Raw genomic sequence first — 25042 nt, 5'->3', positions numbered from 1 at the left:
GGGCATTTTAGCCAAAAAATCTGTGCCCAACAGACAAGGAACCGCCAAGGAAGAAGAAACGAAAACGGGTCCCGACAATTTGATATCTCCAATGCAAATGGATGCCCTAATCTGACCGACAATGCCCAACGAGCCCCCATTAGCCGCGTAAAATGGCATGTCCACCGGGAGCAGAGGTCGACATTGGACGGGGAGAATGTTGTAAATGAGGTCCGATATAATAGTCGCCGACGCCCCCGTGTCCACTAACACCCTGACCTCGACCCCGTCAATGAATCCCGTAACGACCGATGATCCCGCCGACGCAGCCACTATCCTGTGCCCCAACTCTGACCATTTAATGTCCCCTCGGTCCCGCACGAACCCCCCTCGCCGAACCAAATCCCCGATCCCTAACCGGCTCTCCTCCGCCGCAACGCGACGGCCCATGTGTGTCGTGCATGTAGGCCGAGCATGTGAAGCGCCGCGACTTGCCGGGGTTAGTAGGGATGACTTGGGGCCTTGGTCGTCGTCCAGCCGAGGTCCCATGGCGCGCTGACGTGGAGCGCGGCAACCGGACGCCACGTGGCCCCGGAGGCCGCAGTCGTAACACGTGATGAGGGTCGTCGGAGATCTCGGTTGCTCCAGCTTGCGGGCCGATCGCAGAGGCGAACGACCCCCCGACCTCCAGTCCCCCGGTCGTCCCGCGGTGAACGCCTCCTCTCGTGGGCTGACGACTTGGGGCTCGGTGACCACCGGGCCCGGAGCTGAGGCCACGGCAGCATTGCAGACAACCCCCTGTTTACGCTGGAGGACCTCGTGCGCCTGTATACTTGTTGCGACCCGCAAAGAAGAAATATCGACCTCGTCGGCCGTGTTGATGGGGGCCCCCAGGTCCTGCGCCAACTTGAGCAGTTGCTCCAAGACCATCGCGTCCTGGCCCTCCTCGTCCATACGAGGGAACGCGGCGTCCGCGAGAGCCAACAACGCCGTGCGGTAGGCGAGCGCGGTCTCCGTGTCCGCCTTCCGCCGGGCGTAAAAGTGATGGCGACACGCCGAGGGAGGTCCGTAGACCTTGGCCATGAGACCCAGCGCAGCCTTAAGCGTGGAGCGGTCCGACCTCTGTGCGGACGTGAAGGCCGCGAGCGCGTTGTCGTCCAACATGGCAGGCAGTGCCCGCAGCGCCGCAGCGTCGGACCAGGCGGACATTTCCTGATGCGCCAGAAACCTGCGCTGGAATGCGCCCCAGTCCCCGCCTTCCGCCTTGAAGGCTGACAATGTGGGAAGGCGCTGTTGAAAGATGAAGTCGTCCTCTGCCTCGTGGTTCCTCTCCGCCGCACCGTCGGTGTGCGAGATGGCGGCCCCAATGGCGGGTGGCTGATGGCGGTCCGCAGCGCGCGTTGATGACGTAAGCGGGCGCGCTTGGAGAACCGCCGCCACGTGGTGCTCGCCGTTCCCGCCAAAAGATGTCCGCGCAGTTGAAATGGCGGGAATCGCCCAGTCATTTTGGCGGGAATCTGCGGGGCGACCCTGTTGAATGTCCGCCGACGTCCCCGCTCCTCCCGATGTGCTGATTTCCGCCAGGATGGACGCGGCGGCGAGCAGCAGCTCTGCCAGACGGGAGTGCGCCTCGCGGAGTACGGCATCGGTCCCCAGTCGCTCGTCCGGCGCCCTCGGCGGATCCTGCGGCGTCGGCATTTCTTCGTCCTCTCCCCCCGATGCCAGCTGGCCCGAGTCGTCAAGGTTATCCTCGCGGTCAATCCCGTGAGTCCGACGGGTCTTCCTTGTATCCTTGCCTGGAAGACTGTTTCACTTCTGACGCCAGTTGGAGTATTGGAATGACGGCAGGAAACCACTTGACGGGTAGCACACTGTTTATTAAACCTTGACTTGTCACGATACAACGTGTGGTCACTATTCCTCTGACTACACACACTTCACTTCACGTCTAGTTACTATGCCTCTGACTACACACACTTCACTTGACACGTGTAGTTACTATGCCTCTGACTACACACACTTCACTTGACACGTGTAGTTACTATGGCTCACACTGCATGCTCACACTGCACTCCGCCCCGTAACGTCCGTGGAGCCTACAGGCCCACCCCAGCTTGGGCGTGGGCCACAACCTCTGAGTCCCAAGGGCCGGCCCTCTCACGGACGCTCGGCCCCGGGTCCCAGGGTTCCACCTCTGGGTCACACAGAGCCCCGGCCCCTACAGGACAGCGGGACTAGGTACCGCAGGGCCCTATCTCTTCCTCCTCCGTCTTCAGTCTTCGCTGGTCACTCGCTCCCCGTGCGCCTGTGCGCACCACCTTATATAGCCCCCGCTCACGGGAGACGGAGCATATGCGGACCTCGACGTGAGCATCCCCCTTAGTTGACCAATCCCCGCGCGCTTGCCCCAGGATCCCATCGCTGTCAGCGCGCGTCACTGATACCCAACCAATCACTGCCTCATAACCCCCGACCCCGCGCTGACCCCTGATCCTTCACCGTCAGCGCGCGTCACCAACACACACAGCCAATCACTACGCGCTGGCACACGATCCCTACCCCAGCGCGTATCACCACTACACATACATACACACACACAAGTCAGTCAGCTGTCTCTGAAATTGTTTAAAGAGTCATTATGCAACCAACACTTCCAACTATACATCTCTATACGGCTTCATAATAGGCTTACACGCCCATACATCCACCTGCTATTACAAAGAACATAATAGTTAAATTATATAGAAATGTAATCTTGTTTAGGGTATTCCACTTTGATCGATATATTTCCTTGACACAATCCTGGCAGAGGAGGCAGAAGCGATGAGCAAAACATGACAGCGATCCTAACGTGCCATCCACTGTGGCAGCTCTTTGTGTTGCACAATCACCTCGTCACAGACACAAACACCTCGTCACAGACACAAACACCTCGTCACAGACACAATCACCTCGTCACAGACACAAACACCTCGTCACAGACACAAACACCTCGTGTGTTACACAATCACCTCGTCACAGACACAATCACATCGTCACAGACACAAACACCTCGTTACAGACACAAACACCTCGTCACAGACACAATCACCTCGTCACAGACACAAACACCTCGTCACAGACACAAACACCTCGTCACAGACACAAACACCTCGTGTGTTACACAATCACCTCGTCACAGACACAATCACATCGTCAGACACAATCACCTCGTCACAGACACAAACACCTCGTCACAGACACAAACACCTCGTTACAGACACAATCACCTCGTCACAGACACAAACACCACGTCACAGACACAAACACCTCGTCACAGACACAAACACCACGTCACAGACACAAACACCTCGTGTGTTACACAATCACCTCATCACAGACACAAACACCTCGTCACAGACACAATCCCGCGTAGATGCACGCGGGGGTATCTGAAGCGCATCACAGGAACACAGAACGCACATGAACCAATTATGCCACGCCAGATTATAATTTCCGTTGACGGCGGAATAATGAGATGAACATTCCTTTTAAAATCCACTCTGATGCCCCGAGGCAAACCAGTCGATGTTCCCCATTCGCCAGCTGGTGTGAGGATCATACGGGCTCTGACATGAGGAGGCGAGTGTGCGTACAGGGGGTCGTCTGTTGGCCCAGGTGGCCCAAAGGCCGCGATGCCAGCCATGGAGCACAGATTCCTGGGTAACGCTCTCCCACCATTCTACTCGTACGTATGATGGCAGCAATGTTCTCAGGAGCCGAGTGCCAATGGCGAGCTCCGCTGGCCACGACGAGGGGGCTTCAGGAGAGTTTGTGTTCTTTTGCAAGGCCACAATCGCACTCCTGTGGCTTGCGTTGTTAATTAGATGCCCACTGCGAGGCAGTAAGGTCGTAGAGAGTGGCTCCCACCCTGTGCTCCGCAAGGCCATGCGTGGGAAGCACTCCCTGGAACTGTTGTGCACACTCCACAATTTGTAGTGTGAATTTCAAAAACAAATATTTCTGGTGCGTGGTCGTAAGAAAAAGATGTTTGAGGGTTGAGAGTGGTGCGTGGGTCCAGAGAGGCTGGGAACTACCACAATGAAGAACGCTAACAAGAACTACTTTTGTAACCCCGGGTGATGGCATGCTGGTGTGACTGTCACAAAAGTAAATGTCTCCCTGCACAAATGCGCAGTGGGATGGTCATCCTTAATCTTGGTGGTCCTGAACCAAATTCCACATTCCTATGGCAGGGATCAATCTATACATTTAGTGAAAAATGCTTATGTCGATGAGGCTCTTGTGGTGCAGCGATGCTGGCCTCCTTTGTGAATGCGGGGTGCAGTTTCTCAGCAGGCGCTCCACTGAAGAGCCTGCTGAGAAACTGGAGGTAATAAAACACAAATTCCACATGTATTTTGTAGACTCCTGTGAAATACAGTACACACACACACATTGCACATAGATGCTGCCTAATAAAGAGTTGACATTTCTCGTTTAGCCGATGACGTGCTGCAGGATTGGTATCGGCAGGGGTTGGTATCGTCATCAGGATGATGAGAATCGGATTGACATATCTGCACTGAAGGACATTTCGAAGCAGAGCAAAAACTGGTGTCGCACCCACGCTAAAACACCACGTGGGGAGGCCTTAATCCAGCAGTGGAGTGACAATGGGCTGTCAGTGATTTTAAAGACAGCTTTCCCAAACGAGCAACAGGGCGGCTACTAATCTCAACTCGCCTCTCTGAGAATTGAGTGCAAATTCCACATTTCAATAATTCTCTTCCATGCTTGATGAAGAACGCAGACTTCCCACCGAGCGGCGTTGATTGTGTTTGACCCCCGAGGGTGGACATAGCCGGGAGCGGAGCTCTCGACCTCCCGATTGTTGCATGGGGTCATCCACAAACTAATTACGCTGCCCTGCACCCGACAGCAATCCCTTGCGAAACAGACACTCCACTAATTTAAGGGATTTTAATCACTCTTTCATTCACGCACAGAGGCTAAAAACTCCTTACAGCCTCTATGGGCAGCGTTACGCACTGATATTATGATACCACGGGATACAAGGTTTATTGTGATCATCGTTATACTGTAAACAATGATATTGTAACGTATCGTTGTGTCAGGCCTGTGGCAACTCGCAAGCCTGTCACAGCGAATGAGACACTGATTGTCAAAACCGGTCTCAGAAGGCGTGTGGCTGATGGGATGCGTAAAATTATAGTTTATATATTTTTTGCGTGGAGGGACAGATATGCTACTTACAGGGCGAGTATTGAGCGTGCGCCTATGCTGTAGCACAGCGTGCCACCTACCGCACGCACCTACAGCGGTGATCCAGAGCTGCTGCTGCCCCGAGAGGAAGCAAGGGCACAGCTGCATGCTGGGATACGGCCGCCACGGCATGCAGATGCAAATGGTCGTTAAGACCAACACGAGGTCTTTTTCGCCCAGATTTGGCTAAATATTTGCCCTTCCCAGCCAGCCCACATCACAGGGGCTTAGCGGCGGAAAGAGGAGCTGGGGAGGAAGGGAGGGCGGACGGTGGGTGTGTTGGCTTGTGGGAGGGTCCGGCAGGGTGGGTGGGGAGGTGGGAACAAGACGGCTTTGATGTGACCTTCCCTCCAATCCAATGGGCACGGTCCTTCCACTGCCACTTGGCTCTGTGCTACCAGCAGCCCAGCAGCACTGGGCTTCAACGGAATAGACAAGCACACAATACGCCTCCTCTGCCTCCTCCCATCTGCTCCCCATATCCGTCTCTCCACATCAATTATAAAAGTATTTTTCACACATCCCGTCGGCAACACACGGCCTACTGCGGAGTGCATGATTTCGGCAACAAGGTTCAATATAAACAGACTCTGGACTGCTTTCAACATTCAGTGTCTCATCAACAGAGTCAGGGTTGGTTGAACCGATGCTGGTGAACTGTCCATGTGTATAGGCAAGGACCCTCTCTGTTCGGCATGGCTCCTAGTACGACACCACAACAACAACAACATGCAAGACAGATAAACACAGACACACGCAAAAACGAAGATCACCAATGTAGTCTTACAGACTGTTGGGGCAAGCACTGTTGGTGAGGCCCTATTCAAGCCGACTGAATACACAAGTGATAGGGCGAGCACCATGCCCGGCCACCTTTGTCTCCCATGAGCTGTTGAGTGAGGCACAGAAGTGTTCAAACAACACTCATGTCTGACATGAGCCATGATCAGATATCAAACTCATATGACCAGGTATGTAGGGAAGTGTGCTAACCATTACATCACCCCTCCTACCTCAATTATTTAGTTTAAATACAGATAATGTATTGGTTGATTGACACTTTATTGTTGTTGGGGAGCGATTTGTAGTGAGCCAACAGTATAGTAGCCAATGCATGGACACTCCCAACCAGAGTCAAGTGGAATTGCGCAACTGGCGTCAGGCGTACACAGGCAATGACCATGTGACCGTGTGTGAACTATACGCTACGCATGCAAGTATATAGAATTAAGACATAGCAGACACGCGCACATTCTCTCTAGGTTGAGAATGCTGCTGCTGCTTTGTTTTCGTGTTATTCTAGAGAGGTGTGGGGGGCTTTTCCCAAAAGGCAGACGAGGTCGGGCACGAGAGACGGTCGGCGACGAGCGGCAAGAACGAGGCAGCAGCAGAGAGCAAACAACCACGGCGTGAAGTGGTCTGGGCAGCATCTAAGGGACCCCCACGTATCCCACAGGACCCCTGTGCGCCCTTATAGGAGCCCATGTATCCATCAGTGCGCCAGATAACTTACAAGAACTCTGTGATCCCCACAGGATCCCTGCCAATGCCACGTGACCCCTCTAGACGACAAAGCATCCCTGCAACCTCCTGGGATCTCTCTCCATCTCTCGCTCTACCCCACGTGATGGTTGCACATTCCACAGGACTCCATTCATCTTATAGAACCCCTGTCAGTCCGACAGAAAGCGTGCAAGTCCTAAAGAACGCTTGCTCATCCAACGCGGCTTCCTGTCAACGCCACAGCAACCTCGTCACAATCTACAGAATCTTTTATTCCTCCCACAGGATCCCCCCAACATTCCCAGCGCCTTTGTGAATCCACAGGGCTCCTGTAAACATCGCAGGACCCTGGTCCATCTCACGGGACCCAGGAGCCCTAGAGCCCAAGGCAGCAGCAGCAGCAGGAGAGAAGCAGAGAGCACAACACAGAGTCACAGTGAGCTCCGACTCAAATGAGTGCTGAGGCGGTGCTCATCTCCTGTTTACCGCCCTCAGCTCGTGAGAAAAATTCCACGTTCCTCTGGCCATTGTGGGTCTATCCATCGGAGAACCACCGTTGAACGCCCCACAAAGTGGTTCTCATTTTATTGACGCCAGAGGGGTAATGTGCCGAATCAACCCTCGACCAGGATGTGAACTAACAACCTTCTTATTGCCAGCCGCTCGCTCTACCGCTTTACCACCTGGGTGGCAGTGCACGCCTACAGCACCATCAGCGGGCTTCCTCGCACCGCACAGGACTCACTCGGCGTGTGTCTGCATCAGTGATAAGACGATAGAGATGTTACATTTGCGATGATTAGGATAACAATTAAGGGGGGTCTGGCTTGTGGGGTTGAAGAACTATTAAGTACAGCAAAGCACAACAACCATATGCACAATAAAAATGTGTAGCACAATTACTAAGTTACAGGAAGCTGATATCACGATAAAGGTCATATCGTGAAAATCAATATCGCAAGGAATAGTAAAAATGATATTGTGGAATTTGTGAGCTTTTGGTGTGTCAAAATCTCACGTGCATCGCCTCCTATACGACGCCGAGCCAATTCACTCTTCTCTACAGAGCACTGTGACGGTGCCCTGGCATGAGAACGACCGGCGGGTCGGGTGTGGGGCTACGCGGGCAGCGAGGTCGGGTGTGGGGCTACGCGGGCAGCGAGGTCGGGTGTGGGGCTACGCGGGCAGCGAGGTCGGGTGTGGGGCTACGCGGGCAGCGAGGTCGGGTGTGGGGCTACGCAGGCAGCGAGGTCGGGTGTGGGGCTACGCGGGCAGCGAGGTCGGGTGTGGGGCTACGCGGGCAGCGAGGTCGGGTGTGGGGCTACGCGGGCAGCGAGGTCGGGTGTGGGGCTACGCGGGCAGCGAGGTCGGGTGTGGGGCTACGCGGGCAGCGAGGTCGGGTGTGGGGCTACGCGGGCAGCGAGGTCGGGTGTGGGGCTACGCGGGCAGCGAGGTCGGGTGTGGGGCTACGCGGGCAGCGAGGTCGGGTGTGGGGCTACGCGGGCAGCGAGGTCGGGTGTGGGGCTACGCGGGCAGCGAGGTCGGGTGTGGGGCTACGCGGGCAGCGAGGTCGGGTGTGGGGCTACGCGGGCAGCGAGGTCGGGTGTGGGGCTACGCGGGCAGCGAGGTCGGGTGTGGGGCTACGCGGGCAGCGAGGTCGGGTGTGGGGCTACGCGGGCAGCGAGGTCGGGTGTGGGGCTACGCGGGCAGCGAGGTCGGGTGTGGGGCTACGCGGGCAGCGAGGGCAATGAGCTTGGAGCCCCCACGGCCGTTCGCAGGCAGAAGACGCTTCTACGCTCCCTTGACGGCGCGGCGCGAAAATGCAACCGAGGGGGGCGAGCGGTGAAACCAAAGCCACAGAGGCAGGGCACAAGTGGGCACAGGCTGAGACAAATCCCCACTTCCACTTGACAATGAGGGCCCCTGTTATCTCAACCCGCACCCCACCTTCCGCACACATGTATCACCTCGGCAAATTGTGGTAATGGCATAATTGCGACGTTTTTCGCACAATCATCGTGCTGGAACAGCCCGTCGCGTCTGATTGAACTTTACAGCAGTGGCAGTCTCTGTAATCCCATGGCACTCGCGGTGCGGCTGGCGCTGGGAGACCGCAAGTGAGTGGGGGTGGGGGGGCGCGAGAGAGGCGGTGAGGGGGGTGTGAGTGTGCGGAGGGAGCCCTGGGCCGGCCGGGCAACGAGCGAGCTGGAAGGGGGAAGATACCGGCGATGCTGCGGAAACTTGGCGGAGGCCTCGCGGCCGGCGCAGACGTTTTTGGCCACAGCCTCCGCCCGAATCTGAAGTTGGCTCAGGAATTTACACAAACGCAACGTTAATATTTCAGGAAGTGAGAATAATGAGCTGGCTGCCGTGACCATCAAAGCGATGGACACTCCCCGGTTGTGTCCCCGTGGGGGATTACGTCCCCATTCTCCCATCCTCGTGCACGGCGATCGCGAGTCTGAAACCACTCTCCCGTCACTCCGAATCGAAGGTCGACTTTGTGTGCTCCAAAAATTAAGATTGAAATTAGAAGTCACGTTGCACTGCAACGTTTCCAATAACCCAGCGGTTCCCAAGCTGTGCTCCGTGGACCACTGCCAGCCCGACGATTTATTTTTCACAAAAAGCCATGTAGTATCCACCGTCCCCGTTTACGTGAATCACTAAAAAGCAAGTTAATATTTTTTATTGCATATTAATTCAGGTTTTAAAGCGTTTTGAGAGTCCTTGTAATTTTAAAAGACATTTAATTTGGGCAAAGTGGCCCACAAAAACAGCTGACACAGTGGGCAGGGTTGACTGTGTAGCAAACAAACACAGTTGTTAATTCAGAAAACCCTTTGTACGATGTTTAAATTCAGGGCTATATTTTCGTAGACGATCTACAAATAGAATGAACGGTCAGAATCGAAGGTCGACTTTGTGGTTTAGTGCCGCTGTAAAATAAAATACAAGTGGCAACTATAAAGTGGTGTTTCAGAATCTGCTCACGTGTCAAGGGAGCAGTGCGGGTGAATGCTACTTCACGTCAACAAGGCGAGTAGAGCATTCCAATCCCACTGCATTCAACGACCTTGAGCTCACACACCACTCAGCGCATCTTCACGATAACCACCAACGCCTCCGATACACCTGCCTAACGTGCGGGTAATAATCAAGCAATTAGGCAGGCAAGTAAATCAGGAAGTAGGAAAGGGTGGGGAATACAAGGGGAAAAGGGACACTCAAAGAAGAATGCAAACTGATCAGTGCTTTTATGAGCAAGCTGTGCTTGTTGGCCTGAGAAAACCATAAACCTCCTTTATTTAACGCGGTGAGAAGCCACTAAGACCCAAATAATCTTTGCAAGGGTCCCCTTGAACCAGTAAAATTAATTCTGGGGCACCAGTGAGAGGTTATTGTAGCTGAGGGTAATTTTACAATTTGAGGATCCGAGCGGTGACATTCGCATGCTTTCCCCATTGATGTCATACGAACCTTCTCATCTGCTTTACAGCGTACAGTTGCTTTGTTGTGGTGACCTGCGAAAATAAACCAGGCAGAGGTTGGAAGCGAACCGTCGGCCCCATGAACAGCGGCATCGGTGTTCATTTGAGCAGCAAATCACTGTGACTTTTGACCTGACCGTCATATAATCTTGTATCTTACGAACAATGAATACATTTGGTTTATTGGCTTTTAATTTCAAGCTCAGTAATAACCTCATACAAACAGAAATCATATTTAAATGTATGAGAAAATAAAGCTCAGCTTATGTCACCGCCTGCACGCAGCGCGCGCAACTCTGCGATCGTAACAAATGGACGGAATTACAACGTCGGCAAAATAACTCCAATGAGTAGAAACGGCATTTCTAGGAAAAACAATTCACTTTACTCAGCAGACGGCGCTTAATTAGGGAGCCGCAAAATAACAATCCTCGTGCCCATTATTTATCGTGCGGCGTAAAGCGCCGGGTGGCTGCAACCGCTTGGCTCATTAGGGAGCGCCACATAAGGGGGCAGTGTTTGCGAGGTCGCGACACAAAACATCTCCGCCACGTCGGCCCGCCGCCGTGCCCTCCTGGCGCAGCACACGCGCTCTGCCCGTGGAGTGGGCTGCCACTTCACGGGCACCAAACGGGAGCCAATTAAACACCGCGCAGGAATTCACCCTTTTGTGACCAAACGCACAGAAGCGCGAATCGAGCAAGTCTCGACAGGACACGGCGACAAGACCACTCGTTCAAGCCTCCATGCAGCGGAACGGCTCGTTAAAGATTAAAACACAATCGGCGCGCAAGTGGTTCCATGAAAAAACGGTTGCGAAAAATGCGATGCCCTCAATTAATTCGTCGATTAATTCACGCACGGCCATTCGACTCTTTAATATTCAGTCTGGACACTTAGTTGAGCCGATTGCCGACAGCTGCCGGATTTTCACACGCAACCCATCGTGGCGAAGCGGAGAGGCGGAGCGCGATGCTGGACGGCGCGCCCTTGCACGCGAGCGTGATTCCGGAGCGGCGCAGCGGAGTGCGCTGTGCCCACGAGGGCGCTGTGTCTGCCCGCTGTGTCTGCCCGCTGTGTCTGCCCGCTGTGTCTATCCGCTGTGTCCGCCCGCTGTGTCTGCCCGCTGTGCCGGTGCCCGGTACGCGGGCCCCTCTGGCACTCGGAGAGGCCCTGCTGTCCCGAGCCCAACTAGGGCCGCCGGAGGGTACGATGTTGTCCCCTATGTTTTATTCGTTACGCGCGTAACGAATAAAAATTATGAATAACCTCGTAATGGGAAGTTGTCGAAACAATCTTGCCTCATCGTCCGTTCTCCAAGCTCTCTCGCTGTTTAAATCCAGAATAAAGATCTCTTTCTTCTCCATGACACACCACCCATTCCGCTACTAATTCTCTACACTCTGCCTACATTTACATACATATTGGACATTTACATTTACATGTGTGTGTGTCAGTACTCTGTGCTAATCCCTCGCGTCACCGCCTGCCACCACAAAACCTCGGGCCCCACGCTCGAACGAGCGCTGGGCACTGCTCGCCTGTTGGCGGTCCTGAGTTACAAGTGGAAATTCCACATTCCTATGGCTCTTGTGCACAGCACAGACCACAGAAATATATTCTACGGCCAAACAGCATTTGAGACTTTATTTTGTTTTTTGGCCCTAGACAAAATTAAATTGTACAGCACATATATGCGAACAAGCCTAAGGCCAAATCACATGGCATACCCCTCAGAACCTGGAAGCCAAGCAGCACTGAGCCTGGACAGTGCTTGGAAGGGCGACTGTCAAGCCCAACAGGTGCTATAGGCTGTTGCGGGGCTACATTGAGGGTAGCAAAGGGCAGTGCAGCCACATCCATTGTTGTACTGTACTTATATACTCCCATGCCCTATGCTCTCCACTTTCCCCTTCTCGCACTGACCAGCGTATGGCCAAATAAGCCATGTGACCCGCACGGCATGAGGAGGCCCTCACTGAGCAGCAGCAGCAGCAGAGTGAGGAAGGGCTGCGCGTGTGCGTACTCGGTAACCGCTGCATTCAGACACACGGCGTGAACACGGTGTAATTAGAAGGGGGAGCAGACACCGCTGTCTCTCCAAAGCTCTGTCCCCGCTCTTTCACTTGTGGTGGAGTTGGGCCCAAGCCCTTACCGAGGGTGGGGGCGGTGGCACGGCGGGGTGAGGGGTAGTGCCGTGGCTATGCAAGGCTTTGTGCACGAGCCAGCGACTGATCTGGGCAGAAATGGGAAAATGTCGGAGGTAGGCGACCGTTGGCAACTGTGGCAGCAATCGCGTTTCCCGGGAATTCAACTGCAACAAAGCTGGGCCTAATTTCAGCCGGATCTGTGCATTAAAAATATATCCGCACCCGGCACACCGCACCCAGTATACGTCTCACGATAGCCATGCCTCTCCGAGCCAAATGCCCTGGCGATGAGCGGGACTGCGTACGGCTGTGAGGGTGGCGTTCGCTAAATGAAGCGCAAAGCTGCAGCTGCCATAGTTCCTGAGAAAGCTGTGCCTCTCTTCCCTGAGCGACGACATCTTATTTACACAGTTACGTAGGACAGGGTCCAAAGGCCCAAAACATCAAGAGGCCAGCACCCAAAGCACCATCAAAGTTGTAAGAGTTACCAGGTTTCTTGAATGGCGAGGATTGAAGAAATTGGGAAAAGAAGCGACGTGAGGGAATTTAAAAGTGGAGCAGTGCAAGAGCAGAAAGATAAGTGCTGTGAGCTGCAGTGTGGCGGTTGAACACGGCGTGGAGATGAGACCGCTCAGTTAGTCGTCAACACGAGACGATCGCACGGTGAGCTTGTTGCGTTTCAAGAATGCACGACAATAAGATAAGAACCGTATGGCGGGACGCCGAAGTCCCATAAGCCCCCGGCTCTCGCATAAACTGCGTTGCAATGTAATTTTATGTCTGTTGAAGGCGAACAACATGGCAATCTATTCCTCTCGAGGAGCTCTACACGATGCGCTAATCAAAGTTTAAAAGTTTTCTTCATGACTACGCCAATTTTGGCAACGACGGATGCTTGGTGAAGAATGAGAGGATTTATTTCTGGTGGGTCCGGCGTTTATGTGCGCGGTGGAGCAGAGTCGCCAAAAATAAATCAATTATTTACGATTTTTACTTCCATTTATTCGGGACCCCGGGGTCCCGCCATAAGGTTCATATAGCGAACAAGTAATCCTGAACAACTGTTATCCTTCACCCGCACCTCCGATTAGCATGGTTGGTTACGTACGGTGCGAAATAAGTTCAACATACGTACATACATACTGACAGTTACTAGTCTAGAAAGAGGGTTCCATAATTTGAGATAATCATCGTGACGAGGATTCATTGCACAGACCGCCCAGGCGGCTCAACGGAAGAACGAGTGGTTGCAATTAGAAGGTTGCGAGTTCAAAACCTGGTTCGAGGGTTAACACAGTCCATCATCCTTTTGGGATCGATAAAATAGCACCACGTTGTGGAGAAGTCAATGGATTACACAAATCACAGTCGGTGTTTTTTAAAAGTTCAATGAGAACTCAATGGGAACACGTCAATTCTGACAATAGATTCTGATTCTAGAATGTTTGTTTCCAAGCATAGTTTCCAGTCAGTGAGTGTGTGCGAGTCTGTTGTGAGATTACATTGGTACAAAGTCACAGTTAAAACGATTTGCGAGCGAGACACTCAAATTATTTAACAATCAGTTTTGGAGTAATGTTTGCTACGATCGATGGGGAGTGTGCGCTCCACTCGTTCCTGCGGTGCTGTAATGTCTCCACGCGAGCCGCCAGTTCAGCTCGTGATGATATCGCACAGCGTGCCGGAATAGCCCACCGGTGCACGGCCATTAAAAAGCAATTAATTATTTTTTTGCCCATTAAAAAATCCTTTGGTGTTCGTGGCTCCCACAAATCTGCGGTAATAACAACACGCTAACGATATCAATTTTAATGACAAAAGGGGTAGCGTCCAACACGGCTCCTCCTCATCATCATCATCGCCGCCCTGACAAACCCACAAGAGGCCCAGTGATCAGAACGTGCCACAGTTGTTTCCTGCTTTGTGATCGCTCGGACCGAGGGAGATTAAACCGGAGAGAGAAGAGAGAAGAAACCCACAAATCACAGGGGAACCAAGCAAGTCGCTGCACGATGACGATGCCAAGTGGCCCCGGACGGCCGCTAATAACAAGGCGCTGCTGCAGGGCGTTACGACAGGAAAATTAAAATATTATTCACGCACGTGGGGCAGCTGCGGTGACTGGCAGTCAGTGCGCTCGCCACGGAGCCGGCTCGCACTGGATCGACGACAGTTCGACTCCCGCACCTGTCTGGTCATTTACATGGTGGACGTTGAAGGCCACGCGATATCGTTCGCAAAAGGCAAACCCTTGAAACGAAATACTCCTGGTTACAAATAATCTATTTTTTTGCAAGAAATGCTGCGGCTGAATCCCTGCAGTCACGAAAGCTTTAAATCGAAATTTAAGTTATGAACGGATTAAATAAAGATAGACTGATGGAATGTACACGTTTTTTCTTGAGAAGATATTCAACCACAAAGACCCCCCCCCACCCCAGTGATATAAAACGTTTTCTCATGCATCAAGGGAGAAATCGACAACATCAGCTAACATCGTGCATGACAAATAAATACTGATGGCATGCCACGACATTCGAGAACAAGTACCACCAATAAGACAATGACCCCCCAATGACTGGCAACTTGACCAAGAAGCAGACCACCGCTGACGAGTCGTAACCACTGGGTCACTCTAACCTCCGTTACCCGCGAGCTGCGAGTTGGATGGGTGCCTGGACGCTGACAGTGAGCTCACCACTCGGCACGGAACAACGCAACGATTCTCCGATTCACATCGATTCTTACGCTCATGATACGTAAAGGTGTTAAAAAAGGTGGGCGTACCCGCACTTTACCCCACCACACACAACCTCCCGATCGATTTTCTTTGGTGAACCCATCCACCCTGCTGGGTGGACCAGAGGCGGTGGGGGGAGCAATTTAAGAAACTGGCACCACTGCTTCAACTGCTGTGCCAGGAGATGGAGTCGAACCGAGCGACTTCTGGACTACAAGTCCAGTGCGTGAACCATTACTGGCAGTTCCCTTTGCTCACAATACAAACATCAAATTGAGTGTGTGAGAATCAATTATTGAAGATCCACGCCGATGAGTGGCTGGTGATACTTTAGGCTAACGAAGAGAGAACAACTACACCATGAAAAAATGGAAACAACGATGAAAAAAAATAATAAATCCATGACACGACCCCAAATTGTGACGACAACAGCAATCGGGAGGGCTGAGCGGGGGTGGCGATCGTCGCAGGCCCGTTGCTCTCCACTGTACCTGGACCGTGGGACCTGGCCGCTGACCTCAGCGCCTCAGGAATGCGGCCCGGCCCCGCGAGCCGGCTCGACCTTCAGACGGGCGATGACGACGTGGCATCTTGTTTTTCATTTCCTCCTCGTTGACGAGCGCAGCGGCACTCGGCTCGCCTCCATTCTACCGCATGTGTCCCGACGTACGCCCGTGCTGCTCTGTGATGCAGCGCTGTGGCCCGTGACCCGCGTCTCTCTCGCTCGGAGTCGCAGTGTTGTGGCCACGTTGCTCTCTGCAACGGCTTATTTTTGGGCCACTCGACTCAATTTCCATTTCTCTACCTAACCAAAGCCTCAACTGGAACTCAAGACTATATTTTCAGGAGGGACCTGGTTGGGGATGTTTTTAAAAATTTCTGTACATGGCAGGAAACCAGAACGAACGTGGAAATCCCACGCACAAGTAGCAGGACGCTGAAACACCACAATGACAAGTCAGCAACCGTCTCTGGATTTTTTGTCGACTTCCAATGGGCACCTCTCTAACCCTGCAGGCAGGTGTCTCAAAAGCACACAATGTCAGCATGATCTGGATATCAACGTCCAAATCACTTGAACTCAGGTTATGACTATGCTACCTGACCTAAGACAGAGCTTCTCCATAATTATTTGACCTCAACCATGAGCTTAAAGGAGCATATTGCTTCAACACTGGGCTTCTGGAATGCTGCTGAGACCTCATCCCTGAGCCATCTCTAAGGGCCACGTGGTATGCTTAAGTGCAAGCCATGGGTCGAAAAACTTCTGCTGTGGCCTGAGAGGTGCCCAGGAGGAGGATACAGCAATTAGACTTCAAAGCCCTTCTTTTGTACCTAGGATTTTCAACAACAAAAATTACTTAAGTTGGATGACCTTTTAACCCTTCTTGTGTTTTTTCCAGCAGTCGATGCGGCGCACGAGCATTTGTTAGCGTGGATATCAACGGGGCAAGGCACCTGATCAGGCGCTCGTCGCAGATTCTGCGCGTCACCCAGCGAGACCCCCTTATTTGGCATCGACAGAGCAAAGTTTCTGAACAAATTTGCTTCCCTTTCTGTCAACAGTGCCTTGCACCCGTGCTTCTGTGTCTCTAAGGAAACACGCGGCCTTAAACGTGTCCTCGCTGGCAGTTCCCACATCACCGAAACACAGCCCATGTATCCCGCCGCTTACTGTACGGTGAGATGGAAAAATCTGCGGCCCTGTCTGCCAACCGGTCTTCGGCCTTCCTTTTGCCTGAACGCATGTCTGTCCGCATTGCCTGTACGTTGTAATGAGCCAGCTAACCTGTGTGCGTGTATATTATTTTAGCAGCCCCGTTCGTCCTGCACTCATTCTCTTTTCTGCGAGCATCCGCTCTGTTCGGCCATTCTACCGAATGTTGTGCACGCCCCACACTTCGCCTTTGCGCCATTAGACGCGTCCGAGCTGAACTCACCTGGCCCTGTTAAGAAAATACGCGCCTTGCGTTGGCAGGGCCATGCAAAAAATCCGCCGCACCCCTTTGCTTTCACCTCACGGGGAACAAAAACGTGGAACCATTTTTTTTTATAAATTGAAACCCTCAGTGGCATTCCTGACGTTCCAGCGAGCAAACCCTGCGTTATCCATCACGCGGCGGTGCCGCTGCCGTGCAAAAGGGCGGCCCTGCAGCGCCAAGGCCCAGGGAAGGAAGTTTCCTTCGAGGCGCTACGGTGATGTGCGGGAAGGCCCACCGCGCTCAGCAACCCCGGCGCAGAGTGGCAAGGCCGCACACTGCCTCATGGAGGTTGCAGAGTGCAGCACCACGAGTCGTATTTTATTTTGAAAGCGAAGATGTTTTTTTCAACAAGGGGAATGGACGCATGGTTGTTTCATCGCGCTCTCACTTTCATCTATTTGTCACATTTTGGCAAAATTCTTTGCTTTTAATGCACGTGTTTCTCATTGAAGAAAAAAAGCACCTTGACTCGGAGCGTGGGTGATTTTGTTGGATGAGGAGGGTAAACGGCACCCGGAGAGCCCTGAATGCGCTCCATTCTCCACAAACGCTTCCAACGCTGCGCTTTTTTTTTTATCAGCTTGAAGACCACACGCACACGTTAAGTTTACAGACATGGCCTCTCCCTAGTCACCCCTAGCCCTCTCAGCCCGGTGCACATCAAACCGGCTGTTAACTCCGCACAAACAAATTAGAAAAGGCCACTTGATGTTACCTCCATCGCCATCTTCATGTTAGGGAACGCCAAGCTGCACTCAACGTGGCCTGGAGAGGTTTTCCGCAGACTTAATTTGCTACCTTCAGATCACAGTTAAACACCGCCACAAAGGATGAGGCAAATGTGCAGCGTTCTGGCATGAAGCGGTCTTCAGTCGCCTCGTTTCTCTCTGTCCTACACGGAGTCTCACCAACGTGGGCATCAATCCCACAGCCACAGCAGTAAAATGCTTTTCTGGTGCGGATGTTACTGGCGAATGTTTGCCTATTCAGCCATGGCCATTAAGAGGTTAACCACCTTGACAATGCGCCAACCATGCGAGTTTATCAACAGAAATGCACAGGGCCAATAATGTATGAATTCCCACATTAATAAGAGAAACAGATATTTCGGACAAATTTAATGCATAACAGTCCCATTGACCCAACCGGAAAAACTCCATCAAGCCGATTACTTTTTTTTAAAAGACGGTCTGCTTTGCAATGTTTGGCCAATACCACGAATGAGAGTTTGACTGTGGAAGGAGCAGAGTACCCAGAGAAAACCCATGCATACGAGGGGGTGACCCACAGCACTTGCCCTCCCCGGCCACATCACAGCCATTGCTTAGAACACCTGGCAAGCCATGGCGATCACCTACCTAGGTAACTTAGCTAAGCTCCATGCTGCTTAGCTTCTGAGATTTTATGAGATCGAGCACATTTCGTGTGATTCGATGATAGGACCATCAATGGCATCGCCACACGTGTTCTCTTTTCACTGTGGTATTGAGTGGCCCCCACGTCAAATTGGCCCACTTGTGAGCGTTTAGTAAGTGGATCAGGCCGTAGCGATGTTTGTGCCAACACCAGGGCTCAAGGTGACGTGGTAGCCGGCCCGAGCACACATTCTTCCACCTGTATTGTCTTACAGGTAGCCACAACGCTTTGCTTCAGACGGGCCAGATCCTTAACAGATTCTGCAGCCATGCGAAGGCGGAGGCCAAACAGGTGTACTCGCCGGCACGGGATGACCGCGCGTTGCGGTCATCAATCACGCAGGAGGAATACTTTTTAACTGCTGCCAGGTCGCCCGTCAAACCTTCAAAGTGCAAGCAACGTGGCTCCGATTACGAGCACGGCCACGGGGAGAGCGCGGGCGCTTGTAAAGTCACAACAGGTGTACAAGGTGAGCGCACGCACTCAGAACCGCGGCATGCGAGCACGCATCTCCAGTGTGAAAATATTTGGCGATTTTGTTGTTGTGAGAGAGCAAGGCAATCTTACACAATAACGCAGTGTTTCCCAAACTGTGGGACGTGGAACTCTTGCAAACACTACGATTCAGAGCAGTTATCACTTTGAAAAATTGTTATTGGTGTGTGGTGGTCCGCAAAAATGTTGAGGGATGACAGTGATAACCACTGCCATAATTCAACATCACGCAGAGTTTAATGGGATGACTACAACTACTGCAGATTATTCTGTCGATTAGTTTTGTTCATTGGAAATACAAAACACAAACAACCTGGAAGAAAGTCAACTCAGATGGCCAGGACATGAAGAGAGGAAAACCATATTGGAAGAAGAAAGATGATCACCACGTGAGCACCAGGGCAGACACCAAGAGGCAGGCCTAGATGGAGGTAGCTCCCAGTGGTGAACCAGGATGGAAGTACTGTGGAGAGGACGTGCAGACGATGGCCTGGGACTAGAATGAGTGAAGAAAGAGCAACAGGCTGACAGACCTCACACGAGTGGGGGAAATGCAAAGAATCACAAGGTTGTTTTATTTTTACTAATAAACAGGAAAACATGATGAAGGTACATAGAGAGCGAGATGAATGTGTACATTATTTTTTTAAGGGTAAAAATGAAAAGAAATACCAACATGGTGTCAAACTAATACAACAGAAATCCAATAAAGTATGCCTTGTAATAAAAGTATATTGAAAAACATTGCAGAATGAGCTTTCAATCTCTCACTCGAATCCCATAAAGCAGCCAGGTGCCTCAGCAAGGAGACAAGCAGAGCGTGAATGATGTCACATAAAGCGCGCACATTTTTCCGTACATCACGTTAGGAGAGCGGCTGCCCGCCGTGCGCTCGCGAATGGTAGCTCGCTTACGGCAGCAGCCGGAACGGCGACACCAGATGTGCGATTTAACGCCGTCAGTACACTGCCCCTCGCAGGAATCCAGATCGTATGCCTAATAAATCGGCCTGCTTCCTGCGGGAATGCCACCGTGGGATGAAATGCTTTAGCGTTTCCCGATGACGAACGAGCGGAGCTTTCAAGATCTCTCCCGAAAAACAAGCAGTACTTAACCTGTTCAAGTGGTGTGCACCCCACATTTTTGGTCTCATCACAACTCAGCGTTTGAGCACGTGAGAAAAATAAGACCTGGGGCCTGGACTCTCAGGAGGAGAAGTCCCTCCGATATGCCGGGCTCAAGCGTCACGTTATACGGTTGAGCGGTGGTGGCAACCCTGCCAAAAGATGGCATCCCAATGAATAATATCTGCACTGAATTAAAATGTGTTTGGCTTTGGGGTATACTTCATAGGAAATAAATGTGTAATACAGTGAAACATTATCTCTGGCACTCCTGAAGACAGCATTTAGTGAGGGCACACTGGAACATAAACCAAGGGTTTGCAAAACATTTTTGAGCACGAGTGCTACACACCAAATCAAAAGTTAAGCACATCAATTACTGCCACTCGGAGAAGGAATTGTATTTTTACTTTTTAACGTGAAACCTTTCCAAAATTCATACACAAGTTTTTCCAACAACCTCTCGCAATAAAGATGAGGCACAAAAGGCAAACTTTCGCGAGTAACGTAGGGTGCTCATGGGACTCACACGGGCCACATATATCGGCGAGTATTAAAGACGTTTTGGAAAAACTGACATCTGCAGCTCGCGCGCAGCGTTATTTGAGCGATGTCACATGCCAGCCTTGTCGATCCACTAAAATACCATGCTGGTGCACCTCCATAAAACAAAAAAGTTACCCTGAATGAATGTGTTCCATGCATCAACCAGAGCTACCCTGGCACAGAGTCTAGAAACCCGGACCCACAATCCAGAGTCCCCGGGTTCAATTCCTCACCAGGGCGATTGAAACATGGAGTGTTGCATCATCCACCACTCACTCTCTCCACCCTGCAGTACAAATGGGAACACTGTAGTATATCGATAGTTGGATCATGAGAGGTGGGGTACAGTGCGATTACCCTGTATGTAAACGGTCTGGTGAGGGTGCAAGAGCAGGCTGCATTCCTCTCAGAAGCTAGAGGCCTTTGTCCTTTGCTAAGGAGTACAGCACGCAGGGGAATACACAAAACACCTCAATGCTGTCTGCATTCTTAAATTAAGGGCTGTGCTTCCTCCTCCTCCTCTAGAATAAACATAAACCTTTGCAGTACCAATGCTCCTCTCTACCCCTACCACCACCCTAAAAACACAAAAGGTCATGCACCAGGTAGCATCTCCTATTGGAAAATTGAAATATGAATTTTGTAACCACACTCAAATAAACTGCACTCATTCCTAGAGATCCATGAGAGGGCCGGACACAGCCGAGGCAGGCACGCTTCCGGCCGAGAGAGAACGCGGGGGAGAGTTTGCACATCGCGCTGCCACTGAACACAGACGCGCATTAATGCGTCTCAAAGGCTCCGATTCATCCCAGAAAGGCTGGCAGGTATCGCATATGTCCGAGGTGGCCCGAGGTCTGTGGTGGCACTTACCACCCACACAAGCGCACATTCGGAAAGGCCAGCGCAGATGCTTGCTGGAGGAGTGAGTAGGCGTGGGATGGTTTTTTGGCTGCTGGCGTGCGTGCGCTCCGATTACATTTCCTGCATCGCATAAACAATTGTAACTCAATTCAACTACGCCCCGCAGACCACTCTGCCGGGTGGATGTGATTACGCTAATTTCGGCCGGATGTAGCGTGGTAGCGCGAAGGTCGATGTCCGCACGCCAACACGGGGCTAAGTCGCCAGCCCCGGCCAGCCCTTTGTGCTGCTGTACGCCTGCCATTCGTGGACACCGTTAGGGAGCACCTATTGGGTCTCGGAGGCCAGGTGAAGGGGCGATGAATGCAGGAAACAGCACACACAGCCAGTATCATTGCTGATGTTGACAAGCTGTATCAGCCACTCGTATTGGGCTGACCGAGTAAAGGACAGGGTAAGATGCAGGGGATCATAGTGCAGTGCGCTAACCAACACTCCTAGCCAACACACAAACACACACGGATGAGCAAATCAACATAGCATTCCTCTCACACACAAAAGTACACATCTACACACAGCAGACATCACAGCGCTGACTGCGAGACATGGACAACATCACAAAGAGACCTGTCGCTTGGACAAGACTTCACGAAAGTCTTCATCACCCGGGAGAGAACACGAAACGCGCAGTCCCTTTAAGGGGATGTTACATGAATCGGGATTTGACTTCAAGGGGACGTAATTATCAGTCTAAAATCGACGCCAAATTAAAACGATATACATCCCCTTATAGGGGGATATAGAGGACAGGGTTGTGCTATAGGTGGAGATGCAAAGACTGGAAGTGTCCCGACCATGCAAAGGGATGTGAAGCCGTTGATAGTGTGTGGGGCAGCTGCACTGTGGAACCAACGAGGGCGTTCTGCTCTACACAGCAGGAACGCTTCTCCGCCACACCAATCGGAGCATACACAACGATGGCGATTGCGTGAATTTAAACACACTCATGTCAAATGTGCTTCTGCGTGTTCTGTTTCTATTTACAGCTGATGGGGATTTTCACTGCCTGGAAAATGTAATATTAGCATCTGCAGTTCCGTGTATATACATTGCAATCATATATACACAGGATAAGTACACTCTGAACAAATATATTTTGCTGTGTGTACCTATATCACTTTATGCACGCACACCCATACATGTGTACACATCCCTGTAAGTACACACATCTGTGTACACGCATCCCGGCACAAGGATGTAGTACACACTTGTATATCCCCACATCCCTGTAAGTACACACACAGCCCTGTTCACATACACTTGTGTGTACACACACCTCCCTGCTAAGACGTGCCTGTGTGTGCATACTCCTCTATAGAGATGCATACATCCATGTATGAAAAAATATAGAAACGTCGAAAGACATACTTGTGTAGTGACATAAATGGGGTCACTATGGCGTTTTGCGCCAGCTACCTTCACAAGATTGGAGCAATGTGCTTTGGGCCTCTATGCCATGGAAGCGGGACCTAGGGGGCATAGTCCTGGTGACTTGCGTAAGAGAGAGGTCGAGTGAGGACATGACAGCCTGGGTGACCCTGAGAGGGCACGTGACCAGACGAGGTGGCAAGGGGGGCCCAAAAGGGGGAGAGAGGGACACGTGATGTAGGGGCCAGAGTCTTCTGAAAGGATCTGGAAGGGGGCGTGGCCAAGGGGGGAGCCCGTCCACGCCGCGGCCCTTAAAGGCCGAGTCCCAAACCCCGATCGCGGCTGTTCTCTGGAATCAACCCTCAGCGCTACGTCTCTCCAATTTTCGGTCTCCGCTCGACATCGTGGTTCAGTCAGGATGTTACTGACGGACCCGGTTATGTAGTTACCCTGTTGGGGTCTAGTTAACGTGTGTCCGTTTATGTAGTTGGCCCTGTTGGGGATGTGTAATAAACGTGTTGCCTCCAAGTCAAGTGTGTGCCTCAGTGAAGAACACTACAACTGGAGTGAGAAGTGAAACATAATAGTCAGGTGATAGCCTCGCGTTAAATAATGTTAACTAGGCGGAAACAACTCACCAAGTCGTCTTCAGACGAGGAGGAGGACGATGGGGTGATTCCACAGACAGCCCCAGGAGCTGTAGCCCCGAAGATGGAGCGCGAAGATCTTCTACTGGCAGAGCCAGAAAAAAGTCCGGACCTCGCCGCACCGTCGGAGAAGGAGCGCCGATCACGGAACGTGTGCATTGATGACCTCTGGCCGCCGTGGCAGATCTGGCCGCCGCTTTAAAGCGGGAAGAGGACGTCGGGGCACCGGAGCTGTGGCAAGACGTCTCCGCCGCCACTGGTTCCCGCGCACGGGAAAACAGAGAGGTGTGGCCCGAGCAAAGCGGCCGCCATTTTGCCGGACGGGCGGGACAGGATTCCCGCCAAAATGGACCTCTCGCTGAGAGAGCTAAAGCTTCAAGAAAAAGAGGTTTCCCTTCGTTAGGGAATTTCCATGTGTGGATGGCGACTGGGAGGCGTTTCGACGACGCTTTGCCATCACCTGCAATCTTGAGGGGTGGACGGAGGTGGAGGCGCTGCAGGCGCTTCCCACAGCACTCGACGACGACACCTTGGCAGCATTCAACACCATCCTGTCCGAAGACAAGTCGACACTGCCTCAAGCCCTCACACAGATGGCAGCGATTTTTGCACCACCGTCCAACAAGCGTTAGAAGTTCGCCACGCGAAGGCGGGGGGAGGCCGAGACGCCCCTCGCCTTCCGCAGCGCGCTCATGGCGCTGGCCAAGTCTGCGTACCCCAGGATGGATCATGTCGGAAGTGATTTCCTGGTCCTCGAAAGAATGTTGCTGCTGGCCCAAGAATTTCAAGTCGTCTTGCCAGCCACTAAAGAGGACGACTTGTCCTCATTCACAGTCGCACGGTGTCTCCAGGCACATTTCAACATCTAGCAGCGTGCGACCGTGGCCGCGTGCACCGGACCTTTCGAGGGTGAAGGTGCACCCGAAGACGCGGAGCTTCTGCAACCCTGCGCTTCACTGGACGGCAGAGGTGTGGCCTCGAGTCATGCGACTTGGACTCGAGTCAGACTCGAGTCATGATTTTGATGACTTCAGACTCGACTTGGACTTGCCTCATCTTTGACTCGACTTGACTCGGGACTCGAGAGCAAAGACTTGAGACTTACTTGTGACTTGCACAACAATGACTTTGTCCCACCTCAGAGGTGTGGACTCGAGTCATGCGACTTGGACTCGAGTCAGACTCGAGTCATGATTTTGATGACTTCAGACTCGACTTGGACTTGCCTCATCTTTGACTCGACTTGACTCGGGACTCGAGAGCAAAGACTTGAGACTTACTTGTGACTTGCATAACAATGACTTTGTCCCACCTCTGCTGGACGGTGCAAAGTGGAAGAAGGGCGATGCGAGATGACAAGGTGGTCGAGACCGGCCGAAGGAGACTTTCCCTCCCCAAAGGGACGACCCGGT

General features: G+C 52.3%; 1 protein-coding gene across 3 annotated transcripts in view; it reads right to left on the bottom strand.

Moving 5' to 3' along the window:
• The window catches only part of LOC144933685 (protein dispatched homolog 1-like), a 60762-nt gene that overhangs the window by 29896 nt on the left and 5824 nt on the right, over positions 1 to 25042 (bottom strand). The window contains exons 2-3 of one of the 3 annotated variants that reach the window (XM_078858753.1): positions 12165 to 12274; positions 10228 to 10271 (exon numbers count right to left, since the gene is read on the bottom strand). The exons of 1 other annotated variant lie outside the window; for it this stretch is intronic. The gene's annotated coding sequence lies outside the window, so the exon portion shown is untranslated. The remainder of the gene's footprint in view (positions 1 to 10227; positions 10272 to 12164; positions 12275 to 25042) is intronic. One more of the 3 variants, XM_078858752.1, reaches the window with a different exon arrangement.

The sequence above is a fragment of the Lampetra fluviatilis genome, chromosome 7 (genome assembly GCF_964198595.1).
Source record: "Lampetra fluviatilis chromosome 7, kcLamFluv1.1, whole genome shotgun sequence".
Classification (NCBI taxonomy): Eukaryota; Metazoa; Chordata; class Hyperoartia; order Petromyzontiformes; family Petromyzontidae; genus Lampetra; species Lampetra fluviatilis.
The sequence above is the reverse complement of the archived record's forward strand: the minus strand, read 5'-3'. Positions and strand labels throughout refer to the sequence as shown.